The sequence below is a fragment of the Staurois parvus genome, unplaced genomic scaffold, assembly GCF_062004578.1.
Source record: "Staurois parvus isolate SC_StPar_1 unplaced genomic scaffold, SC_StPar_1.0 ptg000493l, whole genome shotgun sequence".
NCBI lineage: Eukaryota > Metazoa > Chordata > Amphibia > Anura > Ranidae > Staurois > Staurois parvus.
Window position 1 is genome coordinate 202,224 of NW_028318289.1, and position 9,845 is coordinate 212,068.

General features: G+C 41.0%; 1 long non-coding RNA gene across 1 annotated transcript; it reads right to left on the reverse strand.

Annotated features, from left to right (window-relative positions):
* Window positions 1-1,847: 1,847 nt before the first annotated feature.
* On the reverse strand, window positions 1,848-5,405 carry LOC149452161 (uncharacterized). Its single transcript, XR_016314917.1, has 2 exons — window positions 5,259-5,405; window positions 1,848-2,764 (listed from the first exon to the last, which is right to left on the reverse strand). It is a non-coding gene; the product is annotated as an uncharacterized LOC149452161 (long non-coding RNA).
* Between the last annotated feature and the right edge of the window lie 4,440 nt (window positions 5,406-9,845).

The window sequence follows — 9,845 nt, forward strand, 5'->3', positions numbered from 1 at the left end:
CAAGCCTAAAAAGTTAAGCTAAACACATCTTCCAATTTTAATATCGTAACAGCAGGAGATCAAAGACCCTTCGCTCTGCAACTTAGATCTGCTTACCTTAAGGCTGAACATGGCAAGTAACTTAACCTTTTAACTTCTCCCTGTTATCTCTTTGCTGTGCTGTGCTGTTTTCTATGTATATATAAATATATATCTTAGTTACTTTTTTTGTAAATATTTTATTGCACCTGTGTGACTCTTTTTTAGTAATAAATCTTTCTTTCTGAAAGTGTTAAACTGTTTCTAAAGCGCTTAATTGCAATTTACGAATCCCTGCCTTCTGAAGAGACGCTACTGTGTTTGTTTAATCCTCTGCCCAATCGGCCTGCGGTGACCGTATTGGACAGGTGACTTTTCAACCATTACAGTGTATATTTGATAAAGGGAGTTTCCCCTTTCTCTGTACAAAAAGTGGTGGTGGCAGTAGAGAGTTAGTTGCGTAAATAACCCGACCCAGTAACAAGCGAATTCAGGCTGCCGGTGTGTCGATTGCGTTCCATTAGCTGGACAATCTTTGTGCAGGGCACAGCTGAGTGTGGCATTGTTACGCACATCGTGGTTTTAGATCGGCCGGTCCTTTGGTCACGAGTTTGGTGAGAAGGTCTGGGGTCTGACGCCGCGGGTGTGACGTATTGTTGGTCGTGCTATTGTCGCATGTTGGTGACGGCGATCCTGCGACCGTGACAGGGATCTCAACCAAAGCTCATTAACCAGTATGGAGGGGCTCTTAACAGGATAGTTGTTAAATGTTGCATAAATACAGCCTTCAAAATCACCACATAACTGAATTAGCATGTCTATGACTCTGTTTCAACAAAAACTGTACAATGTGAGCTTTAAGGATATAAAATTTTAGAGGGTAGCTATTTTTTGGAGGGTAGACATTCATAACCCACCTAAACAGGTGCCATCATACCAGGATGTATGCAATCTTGATGTCTGTAGTGGCTGGGCAGATGTATTTTGCTCTGTTTTATATAACTTTCATGCAGCAAGTATGTTTCCTGTGTGATTTTTAAGGAGGCCAATCGCAAAAACTAGTATAATAAAAGATTAAAAACTATTTATCCTAGGCCAGGGGTAGGCAACCTGCGGCTCTCTAGCGGTTGTGGAACTACATTTCCCATGAGGCATTGCAACATTACAAAACTGACAGTTACAGCTTTGACTTGCAGAGGCATGATGGAACTTGTAGTCCTGCAACAGCTGGAGAGCCGCAGGTTGCCTACCCCTGTCCTAGGCCAACTCTTGAAGGTGCATAAAGTCGGTCATACGTGGATCGAAATGTATCCGGTTTAGTAGGGACTGGTCAAATTTCAATCTATTTATGGGCTGGCTGGTTGTACACAAGTTGATCTATCAATCCAGCTTGTCAGGTTTTTCCCAAACGATTAGTGCCACTGGGTATAACAGCACTAACCATTATGCTTTACTGGCAGGGAAGAACATATTAGCGCTTTGGGAGGGATTCACCCATCAAAACTGACCGTGTGATGGGGAAATTAAGAAATTATCTTTCCTTTCATCTGTGGTGGAAGGAAAAATAAAAAGCATAATCTGTATGGCCTGCTTTAGAAACATGAAACATTCGCCCATGAATGCTTAGAAAAAGCAATGAATGTTTGTTGCCAACTAGGAAACATAGTTGGGGATCTGTAATTGTGTAAACATTCATTAGATGTACAACCAGACATTTGTTAATTGCATGTGCACATTTCATTTTTTTTCAAACCCTGAACAGCACCACAGACAAAAGATGGTGCACTCCTATTCAATCATTTTTACTTGGATGAAACACTTGACAAAGGTTTCAGGTTTTTTGGAGGATTATTTATTCAATGTTACCTGACGTTAACCAGTTGCAGACTCTGGGCATGTTAGACATGCCCCCAAAAAGTCATCATTGTACACAGGGCATGTCAGGGATTCCGAGTTTTGCCGCGGCGCACGGGTCTGCGCATACGTGGAATCCCGATGCGGACAAGCGTGCGGGCGCTAGGACATAGGCACCTGCGACAACAACTGCGGCCGCGCATACGCACTCGCGCATGCGGACGCGCACCTGGCATCAATGACAGCGCAGGGCGCACTATTTAAACCGACTCAAATTGGCATATGGTCTTGTTCCTTGTTGCTCCTGTCAGAGTTTCCTGTTGTTGCCGAACCCTGCTTTATCCTGATTATTGCTGACCTTCTCCTGCCCTGACCTCTGGCTCGTTTGACCATTCTTCTGCCTGTTTCCGATTATCTGATCTCCTGCTGCTGAACCTGGCCTGTGACCCGACGACCCTCTGCCTGCTGCTCTGTATCGCTCTGCCTCCACCGTTACTGACCCGGCCTGTCTTACTCCGCTATTGTTCCAGTGTGTTCCGTCCATCCATCCTGCACGGACCGCTCTGTCTCTTCACATCAGGCTCTCATCCTGCTACGTGCTACTGGCGGTTCGCTCTACCACAGCTGCGTGTACCCAGGGGCCGCGACCGGGTCTCAGTCTGCTCCAAGTCCATCCCCACCATCAGGGGGTTTTGGTGAACAAGCAGATTGGGGCTTAGACTCCGCGCCCTGGGGAAATCCGGTCTTTGGAGCGCTAGAGCTACCGTAGGTAGGTATCTGACAGGGCATGTGTAATATATCCAGTCCTTCGGCCTGCTGCCAGGACCTTTCTTGTCCCAGTTCTCAGCAATTCAGCTCTGATTAATTAGGGCGGCATTGCGGATTAATGGAGCTGCCAAAAAAAGAAGTCTGTCAATGTTTATCAGTAACATTACTCAACATAAATACAGACACATACAAAGAAATATACAGTCATGGCCGAAATTGTTGGCACCCTTGATATTTCTCCAGGAAATCATGTATTTCTCACGAAACGTATTGCATTAACACATGTTTTGCTATACACATGTTTATTCCCTTTGTGTGTATTGGGACAAAACAAAAAAAGGGAGGAAAGAAAGCAAATTCGACATAATGTCACACAAACCTCCAAAAATGGGCTGGACAAAAGTATTGGCACCCTTTCACAACTGCGGATAAATAAGAATGTTACAAGCATGTGATGCTCCTGTAAACTCACCTGGGGCAAGTAACAGGTGTGGGCAATATAGAAATCACACCTGAAAGCAGATAAAAAGGAGAGACGTTCACTTAACCTTTGCATTGTGTGTCTGTCTGTGCCACACTAAGCATGGACAACAGAAAGAGGAGACGAGAACTGTCTGAGGACCTGAGAACCAAAATTGTGGCAAAATATCAACAATCTCAAGGTTACAAGTCCATCTCCAGAGAACTAGATTTGCCTTTGTCCACAGTGCGCAACATTATCAAGAAGTTTGCAACCCATGGCACTGTAGCTAATCTCCCTGGTCGTGGACGGATGAGGAAAATTGATGAAAGATTGCAACGCAGAATAGTCCGGATGGTGGATAAGCAGCCCCAAACATGTTCCAAAGACATTCAAGCTGTCCTGCAGGCTCAGGGAGCATCAGTGTCAGCGCGAACTATCCGTCGACATTTAAATGAAATGAAACGCTATGGCAGGAGACCCAGGAGGACCCCACTGCTGACACAGAGACATAAAAAAGCAAGACTACAGTTTGCCAAAATGTACTTGAGTAAGCCAAAAGCCTTCTGGGAAAACGTCTTGTGGACAGATGAGACCAAGATAGAGCTTTTCGGTAAAGCACATCATTCTACTGTTTACCGAAAACGGAATGAGGCCTACAAAGAACAAAACACAGTACCTACGGTAAAATATGGTGGAGGTTCAATGATGTTTTGGGGTTGTTTTGCTGCCTCTGGCACTGGGTGCCTTGACTGTGTGCAAGGCATCATGAAATCTGAGGATTACCAAAGGATTTTGGGTCGCACTGTAGGGCCCAGTGTCAGAAAGCTGGGTTTGCGTCCAAGATCCTGGGTCTTCCAGCAGGACAATGACCCCAAACATACGTCAAAAAGCACTCAGAAATGGATGGCAAAGAAGCGCTGGAGAGTTCTGAAGTGGCCAGCAATGAGCCCAGATCTAAATCCCATTGAACACCTGTGGAGAGATCTTAAAATTGCTATTGGGAAAAGGTGTCCTTCCAATAAGAGAGACCTGGAGCTGTTTGCAAAGGAAGAGTGGTCCAAAATTCCGGGTGAGAGGTGTCAGAAGCTTATTGATGGTTATAGGAAGCGACTGATTTCAGTTATGTTTTCCAAAGGGTGTGCAACCAAATATTAAGTTAAGGGTGCCAATACTTTTGTCCAGCCCATTTTTGGGGTTTTGTGTGACATTATGTCATATTTGCTTTTCTGCCTCTGTTTTATATTTGTTCCAATACATACAAAGGGAATAAACATGTGTATAGCAAAACATGTGTTAATGCAATACCTTTTTTGTGTGAAATACTTGATTTTCAGGAAAAATATCAAGGGTGCCAACAATTTCGGCCATGACTGTATAAATATAATGTGAAAATGATATAAATATAATGTGAAAACAAAAAACACCCTTTCACCTACACTAATTCCAAATTGGAAAAAACTTTCAACCCCCTGAAAGCTTAAACTCAAATCAATAGATCCAAACAGGAATCTACCCTCTTTCAATAAATAATCCAGCTATATGTGCAACAACAAAATTTTCCCCATATAATTTCTACAAAATCATAAAGTCCAGTGTCTCTGTGATTTAAATCCAATAATATAAAGTCCAGTGTCTCAGTAAAGAAGAAAAAATAATAAAATTCAAAAAGTGTATTTCTTGCAGTGTTGATTGTTGTGAAAAACCTCAAAAATAAAGAAACTCACAATAGTGCATTACCATAATATCACACTAAAAAAAAAAAAAAAAAAAAAAAAATATATATATATATATATATATATATATATATAATACATGCACACACAAATGTGTATCATAAAATTGTGCAACCTTTAAGTGAAAAAAATATATATTAAACACTTGTGAAAACCTTCCAAAAAGGAAAGGTAATAAAACACTCGTGCTCATAAATTATAAAATCATGAAGTGATCCACTTAGTGAGATTCCTACCCACACGTGACACTTCTAGTGAGTAAGGCCAATATACCCTTACCAACAGTAGATAGAACTCACGCCTTTTGTATATATTATCTGGAAATCCTCCAAAGGAACTTTATCCTCCTCTCCTCCTTCGCTTTCTGTTAAGATGATATTACCATGCCTTCCACATACATAGATCTATGAAGCATGACGTACCTCCATATATGTTTAAAGTTTTAATAAATCCACTTGCATTTGGAGTTGAAAACATAAGTAATATAAACAATTTTGGACAAACCCCACTGAGTGGGGATTACCAGGCAGTTCCCACAGTTTCCCAGGCAGTCCACACTCGAGTGTCCAGTGATTTCTCAACAAAGATGGCCGCTGTGACACTTCCGGTTCCTGCTCCTTGCGTATGTCGTCACTTCCATACGCAAGGAGCAGGAACCGGAAGTGTCACAGCGGCCATCTTTGTTGAGGAATCACTGGACACTCGAGTGTGGACTGCCTGGGAAACTGTGGGAACTGCCTGGTAATCCCCACTCAGTGGGGTTTGTCCAAAATTGTTTATATTACTTATGTTTTCAACTCCAAATGCAAGTGGATTTATTAAAACTTTAAACATATATGGAGGTACGTCATGCTTCATAGATCTATGTATGTGGAAGGCATGGTAATATCATCTTAACAGAAAGCGAAGGAGGAGAGGAGGATAAAGTTCCTTTGGAGGATTTCCAGATAATATATACAAAAGGCGTGAGTTCTATCTACTGTTGGTAAGGGTATATTGGCCTTACTCACTAGAAGTGTCACGTGTGGGTAGGAATCTCACTAAGTGGATCACTTCATGATTTTATAATTTATGAGCACGAGTGTTTTATTACCTTTCCTTTTTGGAAGGTTTTCACAAGTGTTTAATATATATTTTTTTTCACTTAAAGGTTGCAAATTTTATGATACACATTTGTGTGTGCATGTATTATATATATATATATATATATATATATATATATATATATATATATATATATATATATATATATATATATATATATATATATATATATATATATATATATATATATATATATATATATATATATATATGTATTATATATATATATATATAATATTTTTTTTTTTTTTGTGTGATATTATAGTAATGCACTATTGTGAGTTTCTTTATTTTTGAGGTTTTTCACAACAATCAACACTGCAAGAAATACACTTTTTGAATTTTATTATTTTTTCTTCTTTACTGAGACACTGGACTTTATATTATTGGATTTAAATCACAGAGACACTGGACTTTATGATTTTGTAGAAATTATATGGGGAAAATTTTGTTGTTGCACATATAGCTGGATTATTTATTGAAAGAGGGTACATACAAAGAAACATTGCTTCACTTTGTTTCTTTCTGTTTATTCCTCTACAGATCATAGGGATGAGCTGTCTGGGATGAAGTCAGTTAAATCAACTTGACACACAAAAAACGTTTTTGTTTTTTGTTTTTCATTAAAATGGTCATCTGTTTAACCCCTTAATAACCCTTAGTTTACTCTAATAAGCCCTAAATAACTCCTTATTCTACTTCTCCATTCAGTTATTTGCCTGCTCCCACCCCCCCTTCTCCAGTTAGTTTCTATTTTATTAACTAATAATATTTAAACTTTTTTGTTTGTGTTTGTTTTGTTCATTAATACTTTGACAGTACAGGTGAAACTCAAAAAATTAGAATATCGTGCAAAAGCTCATTTATTTCAGTAATGCAACTTGAAAGGTGACACTAATACACGAGATAGACTCATTACATGCAAAGCAAGATAGTTCAAGCCATGATTTGTCATAATTGTGATGATTATGGTTTACAGATCATGAAAACCCCAAATCCACAATCTCAGAAAATTAGAATATTACATGCAATCAATAAAACAAGGATTGTACATAGAACAATATCGGACCTCTGAAAAGTGTAAGCATGTATATGTATTAGTACTTGGTTTGGGCCCCTTTTGCAGCAATTACTGCCTCAACGCGGCGTGGAATGGAAGCTATCAGCCTGTGGCACTGCTGAGGTGTTATGGAAGACCAGGATGCTTCAACAGCGGCCTTGAGCTCTTCTGCATTGTTCAGTCTCATGTCTCTCATCTTTCTCTTGGCAATGTCCCATAGATTCTCTATCGGGTTCAGGCCAGGCGAGTTTTCTGGCCAATCAAGCACAGTAATCCCACGGTCATTGAACCAGGTTTTGGTGCTTTTGACAGTGTGGGCAGGTGCCAAGTCCTGCTGGAAAATGAAGTCAGCATCCCCATAAAGCTCGTCTGCAGAAGGAAGCATGAAGTGCTCCAAACTCTCCTGGTAGACGGCTGCGTTGACCCTGGACTTAATGAAGCACAGTGGACCAACACCAGCAGATGCCATGGCTCCCCAAATCAACACAAACTGTGGAAACTTCACTCTGGACTTCAAGCATCTTGCAGTGTGTGCCTCTCCATTCTTCCTCCATACTCTGGGTCCTTGGTTTCCAAATGAGATGCAAAAGTTGCTCTCATCAGAAAAGAGGACTTTGGACCACTGAGCAACAGACCAGGTCTGTTTTTCTTTAGCCCAGGTAAGACGCTTCTGATGTTTGTTGTTCAGGAGGAATACGACATTTGAAGCCCATGTCCAGAATCCGTCTGTGTGTGGTGGCTCTTGATGCACTGACTCCAGCCTCAGTCCACTCCTTGTGAAAGTCCCCAACACTTTTGAATGGCCTTTTCCTGACAATACTCTCCAGGCTGTGGTCATCCCTGCTGCTTGTGCACCTTTTTCTTCCACACTTTTCCCTTCCACATAACTTTCTATTAATGTGCTTTGATACAGCACTTTGGGAACATCCAACTTCTTTTGCAATTACCTTTTGAGTCTTTCCCTCCTTATGGAGGGTGTCAATGATGGTTTTCTGCACAACTGTCAGGTCAGCAGTCTTTCCCATGATTGTGATTCCTACTGAACCAGACTGAGAGACCATTTAAAGGCTCAGGAACCCTTTGCAGGTGTTATGGCTTAATTAGCGGATTAGAGTGGGACACTTTGAGCCGAGAATATTGCACCTTTTCACAATATTCTCATTTTCTGATATTGTGGATTTGGGGTTTTCATGAGCTATAAGCCATAATCATCACAATTATGACAAATCACGGCCTAAACTATCTTGCTTTGCATGTAATGAGTCTATCTCATATATTAGTTTCACCTTTTAATTTGCATTATTGAAATAAATGAACTTTTGCACGATATTCTAATTTTTTGAGTTTCACCTGTATATGAACTCTGATTTGTGTATTTATAATTACGGTGTTTGCATGTATAGATTCTCAGTTCACAATGGTGGATAGTATTTAATGGATATCACTGCTTTATTTTAAGTATTGCACTATGTGTAAAAAAAAAAAAAAAAAAAATATATATATATATATTCAGGGCTGCTGTTAGAAACCATGGGCCCTATACAGCCAACTTGACAGGGCCCCCCACCCCAAGAAAAACTGTTTTTCTATGCTTTATTTACAAATTAACACAGCGATCAGTACCAATCAGTCATTGTGTTCATTCAGGAAAGGAAGGGGCTGGTAAATGTGACTTATTTACCGCACCCTTCCCCTACTCTCCATTCTGAAGAATCCTATTGTGTGATTGCAGCTGCTGGTGGGAAGGAGAGGTGGGAAGTCGGCAGCACTGCAGGGGTGCGGGCACAAAGGAGAAACTGGCAAGGTGAAACGTATGGTGCACAGGTAGGGTGATAGGTGCAGCGAGGGGGCAATTACTGGAGCCGATCTCCTGTGTGGCTTACTCTGCAGCAGCTGAAAGCAAGCAGGAGGGAGAGCAGAAGAAGCCAGCTTTAAGCTGCTGCAGGGAGAGCCACACAGGGGATCAGTTCCAGTAATTGCTTCTCCTGCCATACCAATCGCCCTCCATGCCCACATCTGCTTCCCCCAGCTGCCTGGGCCCCCCTGCTGGCCTGGGCACCGTATAAGAGGACTGGTGGTACCCCCTTATCTACGGCCCTGTGTGTATATACTGTGTGTATATGTGTGTGTGTGTGTGTGTGTGTGTGTGTGTGTGTGTGTGTGTGTGTGTGTGTGTGTGTGTGTGTATGTAATGTTCTGTCCCTGTCTTCCAATTGTACTTCCACAGTGTCATCCTATTACACAGGCTTCCAAAACAACATACAAAGGCCACTGCTGTCACTATTAGGAAATCCACCTAAAAGAAGGATGAAACAATAGTATTTTATTTTTTAAAAAAACACGTATTTATGATACACAATACTTTTGCAAACTATGGTATGCTAGAGATTTTTTTTTTCTTGGGAGAATGCATGTGATCAGCACAGGGCCAATCAGTGCTGTCCAGACAGAGGGTCAAGGGTTATGTAGCCTCATAAGACAAGCAGGGGGAAAGAAAACAACTCCTAGTCTTATAACCATTCCTGTGTACATTTGTTTGTGTGTGTTTCTTTCTGGGTTTTTTTTTCTCCCCCTTTCAACATCTCTTCTAACATTCTGCTAAAACTTTGTGAAATAGTACTGTCTGGACCTTGAAGAAGGGGACATACCCCCAAAGCTTGTCCTCAAAATTGTATGTTAGTGCAAATAAAAAAAGTATCACGGACAGTACTCAGTTGTTTCTGTCGCAAGAGAAATAAAATCAAATGGAGAGCATGTCACAAGAAATGCAGTGTGGTCCAATACCCTTGAAGGTAGTCTGGTGGGGGACTGTAGACCTCTGGATAGCTGATAGCTGATGTGTTTC